This window comes from Gorilla gorilla, chromosome 4 (genome assembly GCF_029281585.2).
Source record: "Gorilla gorilla gorilla isolate KB3781 chromosome 4, NHGRI_mGorGor1-v2.1_pri, whole genome shotgun sequence".
Classification (NCBI taxonomy): Eukaryota; Metazoa; Chordata; class Mammalia; order Primates; family Hominidae; genus Gorilla; species Gorilla gorilla.
The window spans coordinates 110,745,727-110,772,358 of record NC_073228.2 but is presented as its reverse complement, the minus strand read 5'-3'; the positions used below and the strand labels follow the sequence as shown (position 1 = coordinate 110,772,358).

The 26,632-nt window shown below is 36.1% G+C and overlaps 1 long non-coding RNA gene across 4 annotated transcripts in view; it reads left to right on the top strand.

Moving 5' to 3' along the window:
• LOC109026850 (uncharacterized) overlaps window positions 1-26,632 on the top strand; it is a 198,960-nt gene that overhangs the window by 34,331 nt on the left and 137,997 nt on the right. For 2 of the 4 annotated variants that reach the window (XR_010133670.1, XR_010133671.1), the window contains exon 2: window positions 6,900-6,967. The exons of the other annotated variants lie outside the window; for them this stretch is intronic. This is a non-coding gene — a long non-coding RNA (uncharacterized lncRNA). The remainder of the gene's footprint in view (window positions 1-6,899; window positions 6,968-26,632) is intronic. 4 annotated transcript variants of the gene reach the window in all.

Sequence of the window (26,632 nt, the reverse complement as noted above, 5' to 3'; positions counted from 1 at the left end):
TTTCAATGTAAGTTTCTTTAATATTTTTTATTTTGATTGAGCTTTTAGTTTTAGTTAGAGTTTTATCTTTAAGAAATAGTTAACTGAAAAGTTTAGATAAACAATCACATAAATCAAACTGGATGGATATCAGTGTAATGGAACATAGATCTGTAATTTTTCATCTCAGGAAACTGAGGCCAAGACATATTGAAGATCAATTCCAAGTTATTTACTGGCAAAGCCTGGGTGAATTCTTAAGTCTTCTAACACCCAGTGGCCAGTTCCCTTGGCCACACTGCCTACATCATATTGCTCTTGTGAGAGTTGAATATGCACGTATTAAACTGACTTTTAAATGTAATGTAAAATTTTGTTGATTAAAGCAATCCTACAAAGAACCCTTTTAAGGCAAATAACATATGTGCAATATAACTAATAATTTTTTCAATGGTGGAGGATACTCTGAAGCAGGCTCCAGAAGACACGGTTTCCAGCCCTACTGTGGCAATAACTAAGAGTAGACTTAGGGCATTGCCTGTAACTTCACTCTCTAATCATTTCCTTCATACAAACAAAAAAGTCGGATCACATGATTTTTGAAAAACTTTCTAGTTCTTTGAGTTCAGTAAAGGAATTTCAGTGATCTACAAGTAGCCCTTCTCTTCAACATGAAGGGAAGAAAAGAGTGTGTATAGAATTGGAATTGTTAATAGAAATCATTAGAATGGCCCTGTGAGCCATTATTTTTTGCAAGGCCCACATTTCAGAGTTTCTGATATGTACCTTCTCAAGCTCCTGCTATAGAATCACATCTTATCCTTGCAGTATAATATAATATGCTTTATTGTAATAGTTAAATGTGATAAATATTGACATATAGAAGAGTAAATCTAACACACGCACAGACATACACATATACACACAACTTTTTTAGTTATAGGAGTAAGTGAAATGGCTAATCCTTTTACCATACATATGAATCTTTTAGCATACTTTATATTTTATCTGAACAACATATGCTGAGTTCTTAATGCAGTTAGAAAAGGATGAGCTCAGCTCATATTTTCCCTTCTTATCAGTCTTAGTAAAGAAAAGAGATCCTTTGTGGGAAGGAAAATGAATGAGCTGTCTTGGATTTGTTACACTTAATGAAGTACAATCATCTGTTTATTTTCTCTTAGTATCCAGTGTTTTTTGGGATACTTAAAGTTTGGTGACTATCATACTGTCACTTTCTCTTTGATACATTCCTATCACTTTCCTTCCATTTTTGTATTTACTTTTGAGAGTGGAATAAAAGTTATTCATCTTGTGCTTTCTTGACAAGCCTCAAACTTGGGAGGCTAGAAGAGTTCATTAAAATTAGCATGGAAATGTTGGGAAAATAATAAGTTAAATAAGTAAATGGAAGCTTGATGTATGAGATTAATAATCACCATTTATTTGAATCCTTAAACACAGCCATATCAGTTGAACCATTGCTTTTGGCTTTACTTTTTTTAATCCTAGGTGGTATGGTTTGGCTGTGTCCCCACCCAAATATCATCTTGTAGCTCCCATAATTCCCACGTGTTGTGGAAGGGACCCAGTAGGAGGTAATTGAATCTTATGTATATAGTATATTCCAGTTTAGTTAAAGAATTATGATAATGTACAAATAGCCCTCCCCTTCAACATGAAGAAAGGAAACAGCTGTGTGTGTGTGTATACATATGTATATGTGTGTGTGTATATATATATATTTCCAATTCTCTCTCATTATATATAAAACATATATGTTTCCAATTCTATTGTGTGTGCATGTGTATGTGTGTGTGAGTACACACACATACACACACACACATATATATATAATGTATTTATATGAATGGAAGGTTTCTGGGAAGAACTTTAGAGTCAAGAGTCAAAGTAACTCAATATAAAAAGTGGAAAACATATTTTGAAACATGACAGAAAAATAACTACATTGTGATAGTTGTAATTTAGCTAGGCTTTTTATCTATTTCTTGATCCAGTGAGGAAATGGTGTCCATTTGAGTCTACTAGATAGAGAAAATTATTGGTGAATGCATTTGGAATTATTGATTATGCTGAGGCCTAGTGAGAGTTGTTAAAAGGAGACTGAATCAGGGAAATTGAGCTGAATTCTCTTCCCTCATGGTTCTGCCCTTTTCTCCCCTAACCATCCCCCCTCTCCTTGCAGAACCTTCAAGATAACAGGTATAAACCCAATTCAAAAATGTTGCTGAAAAGACATTTATAATAATGTGTGATAATGAGGCAAGAAAAGCATAACATAAGGCATATTTATCAATCCAATAACATGCACTTGCATTGATGTGAGAAAAAGGACTGGAACATGAACTTAGTGCCAAACGACAGAAGGCTGTATGAGTGCATGGTAAAGAGTTTGGTTGAATTCTTTAGCTATCAGTGGGAGTAACAGTAACAGAAAACTCTCAAGGTTCCTTTTCTACATATCTCCTTCCATTTTAGGATCGTTTTCACGCCTGTCTTCAATAGATTGTGCAATTATTTTTAGGCTTTAATTTTCTTTCTCTTTGTTCCTTCCCTTTCTGTGTTTTTCAAGTGTTTCAACCTCAGTTCACATCTGTCAGGGTACACGTTGTTAGACATAGCTCTGGGGTGCCTTATTTGGCAAATTTAGCAAATTTGTTCCAATTCTCTTTATTAGTATTTATTAACTTGATAAAATTTTCGATCCTGACAGCATATATAAATGCACGCCTGTAGGTCAGAGTAGGAATTTTCCCCCTCAGTGATCAGATGATGTGAGATAGCTAGCTCATGCACCTGCGGAAAATGTTTAGGAAGTCTTAAGAGTGAAAAGACATTCGAATCACTACTGGGAACAAGGAAGTCTATTTTGTTTATAAAGGAGTATACGTAGAAATATTTGTGGAGCTAAAACACCAAATATTAAAAGACAAGGTAATAAACCATGCTTTAAACATGCCAAATATTATGTAAACTTTAAACATGGTTTCCAATAGTAAGAAATGCAGATGCCATTAAAGGTTTGTCAAATAGCCATTGCAAGATTTAGAGAAGCCCAACTGGGATCCAGACTCTCATCTTACATAAGCCTGTAGAGATTTTTTAAATACTTTTAAAGGAACAAGTATTTTATCATGAACCTGAATTTGCCTGCTAGCTAATTCAGACTCAATGGACATTTTTTGTTTGATTTTGGTGTGTGTGAAACTCTACAAAGTAGTTGGATAAAATTCCACATTGTCTGGTAGGTAATGAGTCTGGGCTGAATCAAATCTTGTCAGGTTCAGATTAGAGTTGACCCTATCTTTAGGGTCACATTTTCCAATCCTCACACCATTTTACAAGCTTCAGTGTGCATGAAATTATAAAACAAGGAGCATGAGAAAATATCTCCTAGGTTGTTTTTGTGGCAAGAAAGCCCAGAGAAATAAAGTGATTTTCAGCCCTTTGAGTTTTATTACTTTCTGAAGAAAGAAAATTTGGTTAGGGTCAGTTTTCAAGTTTAACAGTTCATCAGCCCATAATTGCACTCATTATTACTGTAGCCAGCTTTATATTGGAGTTTGATTAATAATGATATGCACTTCAGTAACGCTTTCCATTAAGTGGCACTAATTATACTGTAACTGCTGTTCAACAACCAAGCAAGTGTAACTACAATGTCATTTTTATGAAGCCAGATTTGCTCATAAGGATACTTTGATAATGCTAATGTGGGAGTGAAGTAGCAAAAAATGTAGTAACAAAGTTGCTATTGCTTTAAATCCTATCCTCAGAATCCATGGCATTCTGAGGTTTCTATTGGTAGAAGAAACTTTTGATAGGGACTCAGCGAAAGTCTTTGGAATATAATTAACATGCATTATCTCCTTAGGATTACTGTGAGTACTAGGAAACCACATTGTTGATATAAAAGCATAAGATTTAATTGGAAGACTAGGCTAAAATCTTCATGCTAGTCAGCGATTACTCTGATCTTAGGGAAAGTACTATTCTCTCTGAAATTACCACATGTGCCTAATGATGCCTGCTCCTATATTTGTGATGTTAGGTCTAAATGACATACTGTGTATGTGAAGATGCCTAATTTAGTGCCTAGTCCATAGTAAGGGCTCTTTCAATCTTTCATGAAGGGATGTTGTCTTCATTCTTTATCATCATTCAGTAGTAGGGAATAGACTCTTGTTCTCTCAATAAGATTTCCACTTGAATTAAGATTAAATAAATACAAATACTTAAAAATACTTACATAGGTAGGGAGGAAAATGTTAAACAGAAAAACATAAAACAATCACCATTATGAAGCTGAAGGAACCATAGGAAAGAGGGAGAGGGTCTAAGTTTGATTTGCAAGGTGGGATATTACATAGAGAGAATGCCATCCATATATAGGAGGGCTGGGGGCAAAGATTTTAGCCAGATCTCAAGGAAGAATAAATAACTAGAAATAATGAAGCAATCTGGAGTGAAAAAGTTGCACAAGATAGTGAACACCCAGTACTTAAGAATGGTTGGGATGGTTGGGGTTTTCTGTACTATTGGTTCTTCTGCTAATCATTGGATTCCCCCACCCCGAAAAAATGTTGCCCAATGAAAAGAATTAGAACTTATATAAAATAAATTATTATACTACCCAGAGTAGGAGGGAGGATTTTTTTTTTTTTTAAAGAGGAACCACAGGGAATGGGTGGTGTTCCAACATCTATAACAGTATGCTTTGCAGATAATGTATTTAATAGTGAGTGATGATAGATTAATTTAATTAGAATTCTTGCAGGAAATCAGAGATATTTGCTGGAGAGAAGGTCAGATGATCAAAGTATGATCACAATTTCTTCATATTGTAATCGTGTCTTGCTGTTATATCCTTCATATAAACACCCCCATTAAAAAAGCTTTTTTCATCCACTCAAAAATCACCGTACAAAAATTAGCTCAAACATATTGTGGGACTCTGTGTGAATGGTGGTATGTTAGGAAATGCGGGGAGAAATCACTTACATATAATTGTTCATCTGCAGTTCTGGGTTATGAATATTAAATAATATTAGAAATATTAAATAATATTAGAATAATAAAAAAAGAAAAAAATGAAAGGAATTCTCAAATGTTTCAATTGTAAATGATATGCCATTTAATCCCAGTGTCTAATAACATGAATTCTTGCTGGTGCCCAACCGCATCATGTAATAATTTAGTAATGGGCTTTGTAGCACACCCAGTTGAAAGAGCAAGATCTCTGGAGTTAATATTAAGGGGTAAGAAATTTGGGTGTAATGAAAAATCATACAGTTGGCGAACTTACTGAAAGGGATGGGTTCTTTCTTAATACCAGCATCACTGATTAATAGCTGGTGAGCACCAGTAATTAAACATTTGGCTCTGATTATCTTGGTTGTAATAAACTCTCAATTTTTGTTTAAACTTGTTGCAGAGGTTTTTACATTTTCCTTCAGAGAAGTATTTTGTGGAATCCAATTTATCTTAAAAAAAATATAATGATGAGGAAATTATGTGGTCCCATAACAGGGATCTAGGATGGGAAAGAATCACACTAACAACGTGCTGAGCCACCACATGAACCCAGAGGCAACACCCCAGGAAAAGAGAACTCAATACCACCTTGAGCCTAAGGTGGTCTTGAATCTCTAACCTACACGTGGAATATTTAATCAGCAGTCTATTTGTAGTTTCCTATAAATCTATAAGAATATGATTTTGTACAGAATTGTAACTGTTCAAGAGTAGATAGTTTGGTGTTCCCACTTATGTAGGTATATATATTTACAAAGAGTTATGTAGGCTAAAGATGTTATAAATGTAACCCTTTTAGCTTTTAATACTTTTTTCCAAATAATTTATTAACATTCATTAGTCTACTTTTTCATCTGTTTTCCCACATACACATCATGTATTCTTTTCTTGATATATTTATCTGTAAAAAATAGAAACTTATTATTTTATGTTCCAATACAACACAAATCTAATACACACACACACACACACACACACACACACACACATACAATTTTAAAAATGTACTATACTTTGGACAGCATAATTCTACATTCATGCACAGTATTTATGCCATCAAGCTTTACTTATACAAAAATCAGTAATGATCTTTACTTATAATACCATTTACAATTATCTATAAATTATCAGAACTGGGCTGGACCTCTATTTGAATTGTTAGAGCTGTTTGAAACATAGGAGTGGTGGGAGAATAAGGCCTATCAAAGAAGTATACAAACATATGCATGTGTATATGCACACCCCCTCACATTTGAGTGTATTTTGCTGAATACCTCTGTATCTAGATATTTTTGGGTGTTTCTCCAATTAAACATGTCTTAAATAAAGAAGTGCTTTTTTTTACTTTATAGTCTATGCACCCAAGATATATAGGATGATATCTATAGAAAAATATAAATGGTTCACATCCTATTTATTTTTAAAATACTTGCACATTTTAATGTTTTAGTGAAGATTGTAGATCTCTGCCTCTGTGTGTGTGTGTCTGTGTGTGTGTTGTGGGTGTGCATATGTATAATAATAGATAGCAAAACACAAGTTTTACTTTTCTTCTCAAAAGGCAGATTTAATGTTATTTTAAAATAAAAAGGTTGGTACCTCTATAAAAATATGTAAATATGTACAGAAATTATTATTTTTAATTATCATCCTAATACACATATTGAAAATCCAAATAAAAATACCTGAATAGATTGATCTATCTATCCATCTATCTATCATCTATCAATCATCCATATCTATATAAATAAGAATGATCAAACTGTACTGGATAGTCTTATCTTTAGCCCCCAATATGATCTTTAGTTCATAATTTTGATCTATATTCCAGACCCTTATAATATATCCTTTCTTTTCTGCTTTAGACTCTTACCAGTTGTTTTAATTGCTAAGACAACCCAGTTCTGCATGAGCTACAGCCAACTTTACAAAGGTACAACCTGAGACTGTCCCATTGCATGTCTGTGCTGCATACATTTTGCCTTATACCTGTAGCTTCTTGGTTCACACTAAAGCGTGAGATATCTTAGGGCTCTTTCTGAGTCCTCACATGCACAAGCTAGATGTGTGTGAGTTAAACCCTGTGAGTTGAACCAATGAAAGACAGGCAGCTGTGGGGTGACCTATGGGATACAGGAGCTGATGGATACATGTTCTCCCTTCTTCTAAGAATAGACCATACTGAGAAGCAGTTGTTTATGTGGCCTCCTGGAAAAAGGATCCCAATGAAATCAACCACTCTGTTGCATTTGATCCAACGCAGTGGCCAGCTAAATGATACATTATTTTATTGGTGTGCCCTTATTTCTATCTTTCTTCTCATTTCCCTCCCTCCCTCTCCCTGGGATTAAACTCTTCAATAAAAGTTCCAGGCTTCAGGCTTTGCTCTCTGGGGAACTCAGATTAAAACCTGAGTCCACTGGCAATAAAGATTCATTTGCTGATGGCATTTGGTGATGATAGCTCATGCATATATTGGAATCACAATTACTAAGGATTTAGTCTACAGTAAAATAAGAAAAACTTCAGATAGAAGGTGAGATGCTGGGTTTTACAATGGCAGTTGCTCTTTAATGGTATGGTGTAAAGAGAATACAAGAGTCGGGAAGTGACCTGGCTATTGTTAACAGCATTAAAATCTTTGATATAAAAGAATGATAGGCTAAAGAAAACCAAATGCCAGTTGAAGCCCAAAGACCTTTATTGCAGCTTGTAAAGAAACCGTTGTTCTGTGACAATAGAGCAGACTGCACTGAATATACAGCCTGAACAGGTCTCCTATGTCAAAATCAGGTCTCTAATAGAAAAAGACAGGCATTCTAAGACCTTTTGTGAGGCTGTTGGATGGGGCAAGATGGAGATTCTTGAATCACTAGATTCCTATGAACCTTCTGGGCTGGCAGAAGCAACCCCTTCCTTAATGCTGTCTTGCAGAAGCAAACTGCTTTTCTCTGAAACCATGCAATAAATGCACTGAGGCAGATGCCTGGCAAGATGATGTTTGTTCTCAGCAAAATTTGCCCCCACCACCCCTCATTGTCTTCAAGCTAATCACCACAGTCAGTCAGATCTCTCAGCAAAGCTATTTCTCAGGAAGGAGTTAGCCTATTTACTTAAGGACGTTCAGTATCTGGTAATATGTACCAACAGGGGCAATGGAAGATGCATGGGGGAGTGGAAATGAGTGTGTTCACCAGGAGAATATGGAATATAAAGCAAATAGTGAAGAATTTACTGATTCTCTGGCTTTCAACAAGCAGAAGTGATGAGCAACCCATCACTTGGGATTCAACATTCTGACAAGAACCCTAGAATCTAGTAGTAATAATCCACTGGTTTAGCTCCTTAAATTGAAGGCATCAGCATGCCCTCCAATATAGTATATTTTATTTTCAAAATTCAAAGCAGACCACAAAGTCTTGTATCCCTTTCTTAGTAGTAGGGAGTAGTAGGAGTAATAGTAGATAAGGAGGCGAAGTGAAATAGCCTCTCTTTTGCTTTAGAGGGGATTTCCAAACATGCCTCCAGACACTGGATCCTAAAATCTTCTTTGATGCAGTGGGCTCCTAGACCCTTTCGGGGTTTATCTCTGTCTCCCTGACACAGAATGTTTTAGTAGGGTACCCAGAGTGTTTTCCACTTCCTTCTTGTCAGAATGAATTGGTTTGATGTCATCAATATAATAGGACAGCTAACATTCTGTAGAATGTCAGGATGATCTTGTCCCTATGACTATATTTCTATAAAAAAGCACAAGACATAAAACAGCTTTGGGGCAATACATTGAATGTGAACTTCTCTATCTGCCATGTGAATGCAAATTGTTTTTTTCTTGTCTCTTGTTCGGGGTAGAGAAGAAAGCATTTGCCACAAGATCAATTGCCATATACCAGAAGATAGAGGCTGTGGATCTGCTCTAGTGATGACACATTTAGCATGGCAGGTGTGATTGAGACTACTCTCTGGTGAAGTTTTCATTAGTTTACTGTCACTTGCCATATTCCATCTGTTTTCTGAGGTCCGGAGAGGTGACTTGAATGGAGTGATGGGAAATATTATCACGGAATCCAATAAATTTGATAGTGGCACTAATCTCTGCAATGCTATTCTGCCTGAGCTGTTCTATTGCTTCTGATCTACTATTTAGGCCAGGGCAAAGTGGGTGCAATGAGCAGTTTCAGAAACTCCTGCTTGGCCCTTCCTACATAATAATCATTACTCCACTGATCAGAGGGGCAATGTGAGAGTTCTGTCAGCTACAAAATATATTTACTCTGATTGTATACTCAAGGGACCAGGTAAAGAACCATAGGATGAAACCATTATAAATAATCACAGAGTGAAACCACTATAAATAGCCACCAAGTGGAGCCATTCTAGATAGACTTGGTTCTAAACTGCATTTATGACGTGACCTTTATAAGCCTTACATTTAGTCAGAAGAACTTAAAAGTATTTTAAGTCCCCTAATCTTGGTGTCATCAAATCATGTTTTTCAGTGTCCTTAAAATTCTGGCTATTCTCACCAACCCTGTACATGTAGTTACTGGGCAAATAGCCAGGGGTATGTGTTTGGCCGGACGATTGATAAAATATTTACTATTTATTTGCAGAAGAGCTAACCTTGGTATATCTGTGGAATGTGTGGTTTTAGAAAGAAGTACTTGCAGTAAATTCATGATAACAGGAAGAAAGGCATGAGAAACAGACACAGAAAATTTATTATGATTAAGTTTATGTGTCAACGTGACTAGGCCACAGGGTGCCTAGACATTTGGTTGCTCATTATTCCGGGTATGTCTATGAGGGTGTTTCTGGATTAAATTAACTTTGGAACTGGTAGACTGAAAGCAAATTGCTGTCCCTGATGTGTGTGTACTCCATTTAATCTAGTCTTGAATTCCTGACCTCAGGTGATCCATTAATGCACCAAAGGCATTAATATAACAAAAAGGCTGACCCTACTATGAGTAAGAGGAAATTTCTCTCTGCCTGACTGTCTTCAGATGGACATTTTTTTCCTGCCTTTGGACTTAAACAGGAACTGGCTATTCCTGCATCTCTAGCCTGTAGGCCTTCACAAAGGAACTATGCCATAACTTCTCCTGGTTTTCAGGCCTTTGGACTCAGACTTGAGCTACACCATCAGCTCTCCTGGGTGTCCAGATTGCTGACTGAAGATCTTGGACTTGTCAGCCTTCATCATCATGTGAGCCAATTTACAGTAAATCACACACACATGTCCACTGGTTCTGTTTCTCTGGAGAACCCCAACCAACGGAGCAGAGACACTGGTAGATTTGGTAGAAAGAAAGTAGGGAAATTCTCTTCTAATTGTTTATATCTTCAGTGAAGAATGAAGGGAGTTTATCAGCAGAGAATGAGGATGAGGGGATATTACTATAGTAAGCGCAAGCTTGTTGTTTGCGTTGTTTGCATTTAAAAGAATGGCTGAGGAGACATGGCTGCTTGTTGAAAGCCACAGTTCCTATATTTGGGCTGCTAGGGTTATCCTGAAGCCCCAGGGAAGGAGATGGATTATGTTTAATCAACTCTCAGGGTTTTACAGTTTAAAACATAATTTGATATTTGTAATCTCATTCAATCTTTCCAATAATACTGTCATACCAATTTGATAATATCTCCATTTTTTTTCAAATGAGAAAAATAATTTTCAGAGACCTTTAATTCAATTAAACGATATTGGTAGGCCTGCTTTAATTTATGTTCTCTACCAATTATTGGCTATGTTCCAACTCATAAAATGGCACATTGTGACCTAGGCACTGAACCAAGCTCCAACTCTGAACTCTATACTGCTATACCTGTTTCTCTTGTGGTGGAAAAGTGCATTATCATTTTCTGAGTTGCTCAAGGTAAAGATTGCATATTGTCATTCTTGGTTCCTCTCTTTTTCTTGCTCCAGTACCAAGTTTGGCTGACTCTATCTCCTATAAATATCCTAAGTGCATCTACTTCTCTCTCTTTTCATACCTTTTTGGTCCAAGCAAACTTAGTGTATGACCTGAATTTCTACAGTAATCTGCTCCCTAATCATTCTCACTTCTATTCTTGCTCAGTCAATCCTTTCTCCACTCAGCAGTCAAAATAGTCGCTTAAAAATACAAATTATAGGCTGGGCACAGTGGCTTACACCTGTAATCCCAACACTTTGGGAGGCTGTGGTGGGTGGATCACCTGAGGTCAGGAGTTCAAGACCAGCCTGGCCAATATGGCGAAACCCCATCTTTACTAAAAATGCAAAAATTAGTTGGGCAAGGTGGCGGGTGCCTGTAATCCCAGCTACTCTGGAGGTCAAGGCAGGAGAATCACTGGAACCCAGAAGGCGGAGGTTGTAGTGAGCCAAGATTGTGCCATGGCACTCTAGCCTGGACAACAAGAGCAAAACTCTCTCTCAAAAAAAAAAAAAAAAATCCAAATTATATTATGTCATTCCTCTGCATAAGATTCACAATCCTTTCCTACCACATGTAAAGTGCACTTGGAATGCCTTACCCTGACTTTCATAACTGGCTAGCTCATGCCCTCTTCCAGTTTTCCTCCATGACACTTACCCAGGGCCCATCAGCCACACTGATTTTCTATCTGCTCCTTGGCCATGCCAAACATACTCTTGCTTTAGCTTCCTCTACTTCTTCCTTCTTACTCTTGCATGACTTTGTCTAAACATGCAAATATCAGCTTAAATGTCTTCACATTAATGTGGGTTTTCCTGACCACTCAATATAAAATAGCCATCCAGGCACCAGCTATGAATCTTTACTGAATCTTTATGGAGAAAGTATCAAAATGTTAATTAAGGCTTGACTGGGGAAGGATGTGTTCAGAGGTGTGACAGATAAATGCTAGGGCAGGACTGTTCAGTGGAGCAAAGATAAAAAAAGTCTACAGCAGGTAGTTTATTGAAAAAATACTTCTTGTCCCCAGAGACCTTTGGAGAACAACTAGGTTAAAAAAGAAAAGACAGTGAATAAATGTGAGCCTTAGGGAGGGAAGAAGAGAAACATTACATGTGGATTTTATGAGTATTGCTGACAGGATAAACATTTTCTACATGAATTACAGTGTTTAAGACAATCTTTGGGATTAAAAAATGTCTTGTAATTTTGCACTTACTTAATAGCTTTACTACTTGATAAGCTTTGCTATCTGAATAGTACATTGGCCAGAAAGATAAATTGGTATAAAAAGGATGTTATAAACACTACTAATAAGAGCTAATGTTACGGTTTACTTAAATATTGATTGAACTGTTTTATACTACTCAAACTAATACTAGCTACATGGATTAACTTTATTACAATACAGTGTAACTGTAACAGTAGTCAATTATTTATGAATCGGTGGAAACATCTGGAAGCTTGACCTCTTTTTTACATGAAAAGTACTTGGAGCATTTGCTGTGTTTCACTATTAGTGCCACTTCAATTATTACATGCTCTGCCAATGTTTTGTGTAACTGGACTGATTTCCTTCTGACTCATAAGGTCAGTTGGCTGTGAAGGGACTGAGTTTTCTAGGTACTGCTTCCTGCATCTATCTCTTTATTGATACAGTGCCCTGCTACCTCTGCTTACACACAGTAGAAAATGTGTTACTCTGGCACTACATAGCCAGAAATGAGAAGCTACTTTATTTTCCTGTGTCAATGTTATATTCATGTTCTTTAGTCCTTCTTTCCTTTTCTGATATATGCATATATATGTATATACATACACAAACATATGACTAAATTTTCCTCATTTGTATATAAAAAATAAAATTACCTTACCCACAGGTAGAATTTATTTCAGCTGGTTAAGAACGAATGCTTCTGTTTTATATCAAAGATATTTCCAGTGTACTTTGCATAGAAAGTAGAGATGGAAAAAGTGTACGTTCAAGGACTGATGACATATGGGCTCAAATATATGCAAACATAGATATATCTGCATAGCTGAATATGCAAGTCTATCTCTGATAAAACAAAAAAACACATAACTAAGTGGACATATCCTACTTAGGTGGATGATTCCAAATTGCAGACAAGTCATTTTTGTTTGGCTTTGTTGCCAGGTTTCCATCCTAATTCATTTTGCTTAGGCTTATTTTCATTCATGGAATATTTATTGTGCATTTTTCATGTATCTGACATGATACTAGACACTGGAGATCAAAGTGATGAATAAGAGATAGTCTCTGGTTCTAACGGGTTTGTATCTTTTCATGTGGTCTGAACAGGGAGCAGCATAGCACTAGAGTGAAATGTTTAAAGATTTTAAATAAATAAAAACTTAAATGAGAGATAAGAGTAACTGTTCTGAAATGAAAAACAAACACAAACAATCAAAACAAAATACCAGTTTCATAATTAATCTAATTATTTCCCAAAGCTCCTATAGTGTCTTAAATCAGGATGGGACAATATCAATATTGAAATAACTGAGGTGAAATAACAGAGCCAGTGATGTGAGTCCCTAGAAGGACCCATGTAAGAAACTCATTTGGAAAATGAACCTTTCTCATTTTAATAGAAAACCAGTGCTTGGAAGACATAAACCCCTTAAATGTGTGTATGGAAATCTGCCAGTGTTGGAGAGGACGTAGCACACTTTGTCTCCTGAAATAGCAGGGAAGTATATGTATCTAGAGCTTGTCTCACTCCTTCGCCATCCCAGAAGTATACATATCTAGAGCTTGTCTCACTCCTTCACCATCCCTGCTGCTTTCTGTACTCTGGTGCTCTGCTTTGTGTCACTTCCCCCCATTGCTCTCATCACTGATGACTGGATCAGCAATTTGACTGCAAAGGCATCTTAGAAGATTATGTATGGAGTATCCTGGCCCTAGAGTTCTAACAAGCAAACATTCCCTAAACTAAGTGTGATTGACTGACCCAACACACCAACTCCCTTGAGAATGTCTGAATGTGAGATATAAAGTTAGAGGCCACAGCTGGCAGGAGTAAAGTTTTAAGGATGGAACAAGCCAGTGGAGTGCTTGTGATTAGAAGACAGACTCAGTAAAATCTGGTAGGTGGTAGAGCTCCCACCTCAAGTAAGAGGCATAACACTGAAAAAAAGGTAGCTGGATTGAGGTTGCTGGGTAGAGGCCAGAGCAGTAGAAGCAAATATAGAAAATAGCTGAGTCACCTTAACTGTGGATCTCTGGAGTAGTGAGCAAGGAATGCCTGCTTCTCAAGGGACTAAACTTCAGGCGTCCATCCCCTAAGCAGGTGGCGACCCCTTTAATTAAGAAGCACCATACTTGGTGTTTCCATAGAAGGAAAGGAAACACTCATATCACTTTCCCCATAGCAGGCCCACTTAAGAAAAACAGATCTTTTTTTTTTTTTTTCCCTTTAAGTTCTGGGTTACATGTGCAGATCGTGCAGTTTTGTTACATAGGTATACATGTGCCATGGTGGTTTGCTGCACCCATCAACCTATCACCTACATTAGGTATTTCTCCTAATGTTATCCCTCCCGTAGCTCCCCACCCCTGACGGGACCCAGTGTGTGATGTTCCCCTCCCCGTGTACATGTGTTCTCATTGTTCAACTCCCACTTATGAGTGAGAACATGTGGTGTTTGCTTTTCTGATCTTGTGATAGTTTGCTGAGAATGATGGTTTCCAGCTTCATCCATGTCCCTGCAAAGGACATGAACGCATCCTTTTTTATGGCTGCATAGTATTCCATAGTGTATATGTGCCACATTCTCTTAATCCAGTCTATCATTGATGGACATTTGAGTTGGTTCCAAGTATTTGTTATTGTGTATAGTGCTGCAATAAACATACGTGTGCATGTGTCTTTATCATAAAATGATTTATAATCCTTTGGGTATATGCTCAGTAATGGGATTGCTGGGTTAAATGGCATTTCTAGTGAAAAACGAATCTTTTAATAGCAGTTAAATCACATGGGAAAATGGGCTCAACTTTTTTTATGATTGATAACCCTCAGCAAAATTTTTATTTATAGAAGTAATCTTTGGCAAGAATTTTGAGAAATTATCAGAATTTCTTAAGTGCCCCTGTCTTTAGAACCAGAAAACTGAAGTAACAAAGGACCCAAGTGGTCATGTGGTAATCATAATTCTGAACATGGGATTATCTCATTCTATTCTTTTTCCATGTAAAGTTCCCTAGGCTTTTTTACTTGGGGAATACATACATCTCAGCAAAAATGGGTATAAAACAAAACCATTCTCTGTGATGATGAAATCAATATTCTTGGGGGAAAAAAGAGAGAGAAAAATAAACTTCTTGGTGATGAGAACACCATTCCCCATAGACAACATCAGGCAGGAAGAAATACTCCTGGAATATTCTGTGCCATATGGTGGTATAACCTCAGAGAAGCAGGATGTTGGGAGGTTGAAGCTGATCTACTTCATGGGATCCTACTGTATACCACCCAAATGTGTTTCTGCTTTTTATCCTGTGTGGAGTCCAACAAGGTTGGATTATGCCGCATTTCTCATCTTCTATCTTTAGATAAATGAATTGTCACAGTTCCATATCCAGGCACCATGCTCATTACCTTCTGTGAGAGAATGTGAGACCCCTGCATACTCAGGACCAGTATTTCAAGCAAGAACTCCTATTTCATCCTTAATAGCATCTTTCTTTTTTTTTGGGAGGCCTAGCTACGGGGCTGCTGTAATGTTTCTTCTTTTCTTTATGTGTCTTGGTTTTTCTCATTAAGTGCCAAATAACTGGCAGGCATAAGTTTCTGGCAATCTGTAAGACTAAGAAAAATGGTGAAATGAAGAATATTCAAAACCTTTTTAGGGTGTAAATGAAGGAAACTAATGACAGGTTGCTTTCATTCTTTAAGTAATGTAGGAGGCAAAGTTAGCCATACAGAGAAAAAGCTAGGATAGAAATGGGTAATAAAGTTTGGAATTGCTCCTGTGAAAATATGGCAGGAAATCAACTAGAGATGAATAAGAAAATTGCAATAAGGTCCAAAAACTGATGGATAGCATGCCTTATTACAGTGATTTGCAGGGTTTTTTTTCCCCCCTCAAGTCATGACCAAATGTCCTTTGGCAGAAGTCCATGTATAAGGATGGGAAAATTTACATCTTTATTTTCAGTAACCTTGAACTGAAATTTACATTTCCTTCAATTGTGAATATAGGCCACAAACCACATTAGTATTAGTAGTTCTTGTGACATTTTACCTGATTGAAATATTAGATATTTTCATATCATATTAGCGTTATAGAATCTCAAAATATCAGCTAAAATGCTCCAGTGATATTGCTTTTCCTTTAATGTGTTACTGCAGAAGCATATATATTAATATATTACAATTTCACACTTTTTAAATAATTTCATTTCAGTATAATTGGTTTTCTTTGTATTTTATGAAATTTATTTTCTTTTGAATTTAAAATATTATTAGAAGGGTCCTATGGTGTACATAGGCATCATCGAATCACCAGAGGGATTCCTGGCATGTAAAAGATTAACAATGCCAGTTCTTTTGTGTCTCAATATTTGTCATGCATTATGTAAAATTTTAGACTGAAAAATAGGATACAAAGGAATGAAATATTGTTATTGAAATGGGCAGAAAATATAAGCAATTCCCTAAGTTCATCAGCTAAAATGAGATGCTGCTTTTTTATGTCAAATTTTTAATATTATGACTTAAGTGATATTTTTCTTTTACAAATGCCCAGGATTTTTTGTTACAGTCAATTAAACCTGTCTCATTAATCCTCTCTAACCTTCCGTCAGAATGCACACATAATGTAGCATTCATATTTTAACACTGTACGTCCAACGGCATGATTTAAGGCTGACGAAGGCTTTTCATAACTTGGTACATTATTTGCTGAATATCTACCACCACCATTTACAAGTCCTGTGGCTGCTTGTACCAGGGATTTTTGCAGGTGAATATTGATTGTGTACCTTTGATTTTTTTCACTGATTGATAAACCAGTGCCCAAATGAGGTGATTGAAGAAGGCTGACAGTTTAGCATCAAAGCAAAGATTACAACACCATAATGGATAGCTGTTCCTTTTTTGCATTGGCCATGTCAATATCCTTCCTCCACCCTTTATCTAGGAAAACAATAAACTTTCTATCTTATCAAAATGTTTCACCCATACTCTTAATTCCTGTGATTCATATGGGGCTGGCCCTTTTCCCAGCTTGAGGTGAGCATGTGACTCATACCAATCAGAGTATTCTGTTCTTTTTTCCGTAGTGATTGCTGTAGGCAGAGACATGACTGATCTAGGCAAATACAACTCGTTTTGCGAGAGTTCATTGAAATGATTGGGGAAGAATTGGGCTTGTGGAGAGACTGTATTTAGCCAGAAACAGCTGGGAAGCTATTTTTCCACCATGACAACAGGGCCTGCCAAAGAATAGAAGCTATAGAAGAAAATGGTCCTAGACGTGGTAAGAGCCACCGTCATTCTGGTGATCCAATTAGAGCTTTGGGTCCAGCTGTGCCTGAAGTCAGCCTGTCTGTTTTCATTCTGTGCACGTATGTATGTGAATCTATGTGTATCAAGTCACTTTGAGGTTCAGTTACTTGTAACAAAAAGAGTCTGGATAAGGCACTTTTGCTAAACTCTAAATTCTAATTGGTCTGGAAAGTTATTATTAAATTTGAAATACTTATTAGTGATGCAGAAAAAGTCAAAATAGGAATAGCAACAAAGGAAAATTATTTCATACTTTATCTTGTTTTAAATTAAAGCATGACTAAGTATGGAAGGAGGACAAAAATTTGGGTACTTCAGGTGATCAGTAAACTGTATAAATATGAGTTAATTATTTGAGAGGTTTCTTCATCCAAGGTGTCATCATTTCTAAACTGGCAAGCTTTGATCATTTACACACTTTGAAGTCTGAGAATCTAATCAATCTTCCTCTTGGATTTGTATTCATGTAGAAAGGATGGCCTGTTCTGGGACAGCCAGTGTTGCCTGGCCTATTGTACTAAAGAATAAATGAGTAAGAGTCTTGATTACCTTACAAATAAATCTGGTTAACAGTTATATTAATTAAAATGCCTGGTTCTGCGGCTATTCTCAACTATTTATACGTGATTTAATTCATATCAGCAGCTAATTTGTATTTAATGCAAACTGATGGGTTTTATGTAAATGGAGCATGTGGCAGTCTATTTAAAAAACAAATTATCTCTAGTTTCATTTCAGTTATTTTAATTAAATTTAGAGTATGTGTGTGGTGGAGGGATGAAGGGGAAAGGGATGTGTTATATACAAAGTGATGATTAAATCCAATTTAAGTCTACTGTATGAGAAACAAGTAATTCTCTCAACAGACACATTGGACCTTTCATAAAGTTTGGAGAAGTCAGGAGCATAGTATAAAGAAAAGCCTGTGAGATTTTAGACGATGTAATTTTTCTTAAGATCATGCTTTTACATTATAAACTACAAGCACTTATAAGTGCATATGTAAATAAGATTCTTTAAGGATTTTTTAATTTGGCTAGAAAATATTTTATAATGTAACTATCCACTATATATGTATTTTTTTCCTCTTTTTGATTTGGAAATTTTGAAACCATTGTATAAATCAGTTAACTCATGTTTCTTTACTTCACTTTCTGTCAACGGCTTAAACCTATGGAATCATATTTTAACTACAATAAAGCTTTCCCTAATCTATAGTTTATATTTCTCTAGATCATCTTTGTTTTTCCAAATTGTGTAGGTTTCTTTTATCAGTGAGCATTTTTTCTCATATTTCCCTAATGTTAATATTTGTTCTGGAGGTAAAGATAATTTTGGTACATTCTTTATAGTTTCTTCTACTTAGTACTAGTCTAGAAGTATTTCTCAGCTTACATAATTTAGGTAATTTCAGAGGTGACGTACTTCTCATTTTTTAAATATATGTTTCTATTCCCACCTAGATCGTTAAGGATAAGAATTAATTAATTAATTTCTACAAAATCAGTGTCATTTTGTTGCATGTAGTAGATATTCAAAGAATGTTTCTTGAATGACATCTCTTAAAAAATCATTCACATCACAAAATGATGTCTTTCAAAATCCTCAGTCTGAACAAAAACTAAAATACAGCTTTCTCCCTCTCATGCTATTTGAGGATGAAAACTAAGCTCAACAGCTTGTTCACTCTAGTTTTCTAGACCTAATTTCCAATATTATGCTAAAAATTCACAAACCATTACCTCATAGAAGTTGTATTAGCTGACGTCAAGGCGGCATAAGGTAGGGCCACCTGTTGGCTTCCTTTGGAGTTTCCATGACATGGAACGGCTCATGAATTCCTCCCAGAATATGTATAGCTTTAATCGCAAAGAAGACTCTATGTACTGGCATTAAACTATGTCATTGAGAAAACAGATTAATTCATAGCCTACCTTAACACCTTTCCCAGTTGTACATTTATAAGATTGCAGCCATTCTTAAGATACCCTGGATTTTTCTGTACTTGAATATTTCAGAGTTCCCCAAAGCTATAATGCCAAACATAAAATAAGTTTTAGAAATGGTGACATTGGCATTTATCCACAGTTATAGAATATTGTCACCAGCTCATACAGGAAAAGACAATGAATTTTTAAACTTCATGTTTCCGTGTAATCAAGGGACAGAAAAAGCAAATCCAAACAATTGTGGTTGTTAATCCTGGTCAGATTGATCAGATGACGGCCTCTCCAGTTTCACCAGCTGTCCAGGGAGCCTTGACTTTTCTGCATAGCAGATACAGTGACTTCTGTTTTAATTCAACTGCTGCCAATTTGGAGCTGCACATAGCAACTCAACTTCTCCAGAGAAACTTTAACTAATAAAATTAGCCATATTTGAAATGAAAAACCATTCATTCACTCAGTCAAAATGACTGGAAATCTATTTTTTTTTACAATGGAGTTATATTCTAACAAGTTATTTAATTTATTTTATTTTAATTTTGTCAGGAATATTATAACTACTCAGATGGCATAATCCATGTTTCGTTTAGTACTGTAAAGTAAGAGATGCACCAAAGCAGAGTAGTTTCATTCTCAAAAACAGACCGTAGAAAGCTGGTATGGTGGATAGGAGCTACTTCATCTTAAGGAAGCCTACTAGATATGCAAATTGGAATTTATAGAAAAAAAATATCTCCAGGGATGTAGTTCAAGGAAGAGGTGAGAGGAAGAATAAATGCAGTTAAAAGAGCTCACTGCTGTATCTTATTTTTTTTCGCAAAAGCAAAGAATGCCTTAGTAAAGGAGTGTTACTTGTGTAGATGCCAAATCCCTCTTCTCTCAACGTCTTCCCTTTCAGATCCTCCCCTCTCAACTTAGCTATGTTAACCATCTACATCGATTCAATTGGCAGGTGATTTATCAGGCCAGCGTTTCATCTTCCCTACAAAGCCAAAGCGTGCCCCGTTTCTGGGTGCCACAAGGGGGAACAGGCGGGATATTCCTTTGATGCTACAAGGACACCAGACTGATAAAATTTGCTCCTGCATTGAACTTGACATGGAGGTGGAGTATTTTAACTTTTAAAAGCCTGCTCTGAAACTCTCAGAACAACTGATGACCCTCATTGATATTCACACTTCAAATGCAGATAAATCTTCTCAGTTTTTTTCTTTGATTCTAGGTTCAAAATCTTCACCTTCTATAAATGCACACTCTGTTATCTCAAACTGACAAAACCTTACTACCTGCTGAGTCACTCACTCCATCCATCTATTTATTCATCTATCTATCTATATGCAGTGGGATGGAAAAATGTTGCTATTTAAACCAAGTCATCTGCATTTCTGCCACATACTAGAGAGTGGGATGATTTATAACTAAGAGAAGATTCTTTGTTTAGAAAAGGAGCATGGTCTTCATTTTCTTTACTGATGTGAGAAAAATTTAAAAAATGCATAAGGAAATGATAAGAATCTGGAATTTTTGAAGGCACTAGGGAAGTTAAGAAGGTGTAACAGCAAGACCAATTCATAGGTGACTGAATTGTGCAGCGCACAGTACCCTGATTTAAGAAGAGCCCCATGCTTAGTTCACCACTGTTGCCATCTTGAAATTCTTTATAATTTTTGAACAAGGGATCTGCGCTTTTATATTGCACTGGACCTTGCAAAGTATGTAGCCAGTTCTGAATAGCAGCTCTGTATTCTCTTAAATTTAGCCAACTTCTTGAGTTAAATATGGCGAAGTGTTGCCAGTCAAATTTCTTATGTCTATTTCAAGGTACGAGCCAACGTACCAAATGTTGTGGAAAGTCACTTAATAGCAATTATGAGTCTTTTATCTCATAGCCCTTGTGTTTTCAGACATTAGAGCTACTTTATTTCATAAGGTTTGAGGTGAATTTACAAAATTTGCATTTATTTAATTAGACTGATACTCTTTTCCACCACTTTATGAGTGTGTTTTATGGTTTTTCTAGGAAACTTATTTTCATACTGGAGGTTGTTAGCCAACTTGGCATGGAAAATCTTAAACTTCAGTCTTATTTTTATTTTATTTCCCTTAAGGCTAGGCAATTACATTGATCAAATCCTGGTTTATGGGAGGTAAGGGGAAAGGACTGTTTGAGGCTATGAAGAAAAGTTTTATTTGGTGATAAATGAGAGGAGAAACTCGTCCACATTGCCTGCCTTTGAGTAATGGATATATGAACACATGATGTATGGAGCTACAGCAGCCATTCCGTGGCAACAGGGCAAAGCCATGAAAATAGAATACAGGAATGATGGCAAGCACATTGGACATTGATAAAACCATTTTGCTGCTGAATTAGCCAACACTAAAACCACTTACCTCCAGAATACTTGTTTATTTAAGTTCCTAGACCAGCAACATCAGACATTTGTTAGAAAACAGAATGCTTGGGCCCCAGCTTAGATTATTGAATCAGAAAACCTGGGGGTTGACAAAGCATTCTGTGATTTCACAAACCCTCTCGAAGTTCTGATGTATGCTAAAGTTTAAGAACTACTGCTTTAAGCTACATTTTGTCAGCTATACTCTTTATTATAACTGAAAGGATCTCCATTTGATTATAAGGGAAAAAACACACATTCAAATTATGGCTTAAAAGATTGTACTTTGATTTAATGCTATGTGTGACAACACACAGATTGCTTTAGCAATTAGAAATAACTGCTATTAGTTAACAAAATAGTTTAAGAATTACTACTTTATCTATAATCCCTGCCTGTAAGAATCATCACTATCAGATACCAAGTTGATTTGACATTATATTACTTGTCTCATTTTTACACATGATAGTTACATTTTTAATGCTACTTGGAGAATTATTTATTATCTGGATGAGAAAAAAATGGATACATATAAATAGTAGTTATAACAATGTTATAAAATGTGAGGTAAATATGATGAAGTATTGCCAGTTTTTTTGTAAATATATCAAACCATCACTGGATTTGGACACAAAATTCCTGAGTTAAATTCTAACAGTAGCCTATCACTTCCCATATCACTCCTGTTCTTACTAAGGATCTGTGGGTACTCTGCTGTTCGCTCACTACTTCAACCATAGCTTGACCTCTGTCTTCTGCACAAGATTCTTCACGTGGTTCTTGTGTGCCTATAGAAATTTTCTTCGAAGTATGAATATTTGTACTCTAGGTATTTTCAAGATGATTCATTGAGGCCCAAGAAGAAATACTAAAACATCTTATTATTATACTTTTCAATCTAAAACATAGGAAACGAAACTTTACTAATAATGTTATATACTGATTAACACAAATATACAGATGTGGTCCATTTATTGGTAGGTTGGTAGGTTATAGATCATGCACAATACAAAAAATATCTTGAAGAAAGAATGAAAGTGGCACATTGGACAGAGGGGGACAGTAGAGCCTTCCTTTTCTTTTTCTTTTTCCCTTGCTGTCAGCATATTGCTACATATAGTTTATTTGTGCCAGGCTAAGTAACCAATTACATTATCTAGTTTTAGCTATCTGAACTTTCACAAATTATATGAGGAAATTAAAATATTCCTAGAAAGACCTTGCAGGCTACAAGAATCATAAATAATGTAAATTCAGGTGAAAATAGTGGCGTTGGTGCTTTCCATTTTGTTCACAGGCATTCTGCCAGACTTGCTAAAAGACAAAAACAAGTATGTTCCCATATAACACAATGAGAAGTTGCCAAATATTTTTTAAAATGATTTAGGAGATTATTTGGGATGTAGGTTTATATCTACTGTTTTTAGTGATGACCTTCACCGTAAGTAGATATTTGCTTATAGGTATTAGCTAATAATAGTTATACCTGTAATGATTAATACATACTGCACACACACTGTAATTTTTTAAAAGACTTCTAAAATTTTATTTTGCTACTGATTTTACTCTAATTTTAAATGTTTTTGTTTACTTTTTTACTAATTGAGTGTATTAGGTCAAAAAGTTTGCAGGATCTTGACTCATAGACTGAGATAAAAATTTCTTGCTTTTCATACTAGGGTTTCCAGCATCTGAGTCCAGTCGGCTTCCCAGTCATAATTTTTCATTGGTCTTCCTTCACTATGTGCTTCTGCTATACTGAAAGTTCTGTTTGCTCTTCTCCAGGCCCAGCTCTACATACTTCCTCAAAGCACTTTCAGCCAGGAGTCATGTCACCTTCTCTGAACCCTCATCATGACAGTTGATACTTCATAGTCTTTTAAGTTATTTGAGACCAGGATTCATTATCCAATCCATTTTACATCCCCTATAATACATAGGAAATGCATTCCAAGAAAATATGTTAGAAAGAAGGAAGAAACGAAACAATACCAATTGTATGAGCAAAAAAAAAGTAGTTCTTCACCTTTCCCATTGGAAGGTTCAGGCTGATGGGGAGGCACCATGCTATTCAAATTAATTCTTCGAATCATCTCATTTTGAAAGTGTACTTCCTTTTACACTATATTTGATGACTAGAGCAAGCTTAAAATATCACCAGACTGCTGTCTTTCTGTCATGTAATGACAATGAAATATTACTTTATTCATAAGGTCATTCCCAGATGACAGAAACTACTGAACTACAACAAACACGAAAGCCGATAGGCAGGGGTGTGTGGGGCTGGGTCTTTTATTCCATCACATCCAGGTGACAGTCTCTGTTCCATTGCTTACTCATGCACATGCAACTGGTCCAAATTCTTCTGTCTTTGATATTCTCATCTTTAAAATGACTATATGGATTCAAATAAATGATACATATAAAGAAATGTATTATATATTACCTATTATTAATAATTCTTCTCATTCTATGTATCCTTAATGCCTGATTATAATAACATGCATCATAATATATTTATTTTTATTTATGTTATTTGAGCTTTAAATCCTAAGGTTAACTAACTAGCCTCGATATTCATACAATTACATTAAGTTTTACCCATAGCTTAATAATTTTATGCTTTGACTGTTTCCTGATATTCTAACATGTATCATTTCCCATAATAAAAGTTATTGATTCCCCAGCTTAAGTGCCCTCTAACATTCACCAAATTGACCATTTAGCATCATGGGAGATGGGAATGAAAGTTTTTGCAAGTATATGCTTGCAAATAATAGGAGTTGTAGTAAAAACAGAATAGTAAAAATAAGAAAATGATATGAAATAAATAATACAAGAAATTCCTCAGATGTGAAAGATACCTGCCCTCAAATCAAGTGTCCACTAAATGTCCAATAGAATGAAGAGGACAGAAAACAAGTTCATAGCAAGGCATATCACTGTGTAATTTCAGCACACTGGAATTAAAGAGACATTTCTAAGAGATCTAAAAGGTTATATGCGAGGCTGAAAGAGGTTGGTTACAAATGATAGAAAATTTAAAAATGTCATTCATCTCAAAGTTCTTGAATTCTCTAATATTCTAAGAAAAGATGGTTTTCATCCTGTCATACTATCGTCAGACAGTTGTGAGAGCAGAATAAACATAACCTTAAATATGGAAGGGTTCAATAATTTAGTTCTTATGCAATCTGCCTTAGGAAGATTCTAGAGACACACCTAAGAAAAATAAATGATAAGCCTACACTCGCACAAAGCCAGTGTGCTATCTAGGGAAAAGGCTTTCCAATACAGGAGGGTGAGGAAGTAAAATTGCAGGGCAACAACTGTCTTTCAAACCTAGAAATAAGTAATCCTTCATATAAGAGAAAGTTATTAGAAGGCTGTGTGAAAGAACTTCCAGAAGTTTTCTGAAGTACTTGGGTATTCTGGAAAATTATTACTAAGTATTTAACAGCTTTTATGGAACATTTGGACAAATGCCAATAATAGATACATACCATACAAAGAACATTTTAAAGGGCAGAAATGTACTCTAAGGAAAAAAAAAAGTTGTATTAAGAAGGAAATGTAAACTATTTGGCGTAGCAGTAAATAAACAAGATTTACAAGGTCACAATTATATAAAAATTGACTAATATTCAATAAAATTATAATACAGCAAATTTCAAAGCTGTGAGAGGATAATTCGGGAGTGATGATGAAGAAATAAGAGATTTTAAACTTCAGCTACTAAAACAGGAAGCAAATAGAGTCTACCAAAAAAATGACAGAGATGTACAAATTTTAAGTATTTTACTTAGCAAAATAGTGAATACTAAAAGAAAATAGTAATGGAGGTGGAAGCCATTAGGGGTGAGAATACTAAAATTGATAATCTGGAGTCGGTTCCCTCCTCCCCTCCTCTTTTTCTCCTCTACTCTCAGGCTCAAGCTACATGCCTTCCTGAGATCATTAGATAACTCCATATGCATGAGGTCTCTGTGTATGAAGTCTCCGGCTTAAGTCAGGCTTTGTAGTGTCCTGATTTGGGGTTCTCTTCCCCTTGACCAAACCTGGACAGAGGAATCTGAGACCAGGGATGGGACCTTGAGGGCAGCAGATCACAGGAAAAGCTTTGCTTGAGCCAGTTGTGGACCCAAGGGGCAGCATGGCAATGAGCTGTTTTAGGTGTAGCAGGTATTGCAGATTCCAAGGAAACTGGGGGACAGCTGAGTCAATGAGCTGACCCTCCCTACCCAAGAAGCTATGAGAGTAGGGGAGGCTGGAGAACAGCTTGTTTCTTACAGATGCCTGTGGCTTTGAGATGGAGGAGGGTCCATGAATGTTACTTTACCTTTTATCATTTATAGGCCTGTAGGAGTTCGATCATTTAGGATATTCTAACAATGAGATCTACACTCAATTGAGCTGACTTGGAAAATTAGCCACCCATCTGAGAGGCCTAGCAGAGACAACAATCAGGTAGAAACATCTAGACGCAAACCCAATGAAACAGAATGCCTGAGGAGATATTTGGATACCTGAATTAATGTCTTCATTTGAGAAAATCCAAGTGCACCAAATGCAGTGCTTTCTGGGACTTAGAATTAGTGATTTAAAGGAAAATTAGTGTAAGTCAAATCAGCTTAGGGTCATTGCTGAGACTCATATAAGTGTACCTGAGAAGAGAGAACCAGAGGATATCACAGCAGAAACAAGTGACAGTCCACTTCTGCTAAGAGCTTGGTGGCTAGACCAGTGTCAGGGTCTCACTGAACTGCAAAAGGGTGAGAAGTGTAGATTCTACCACGTGC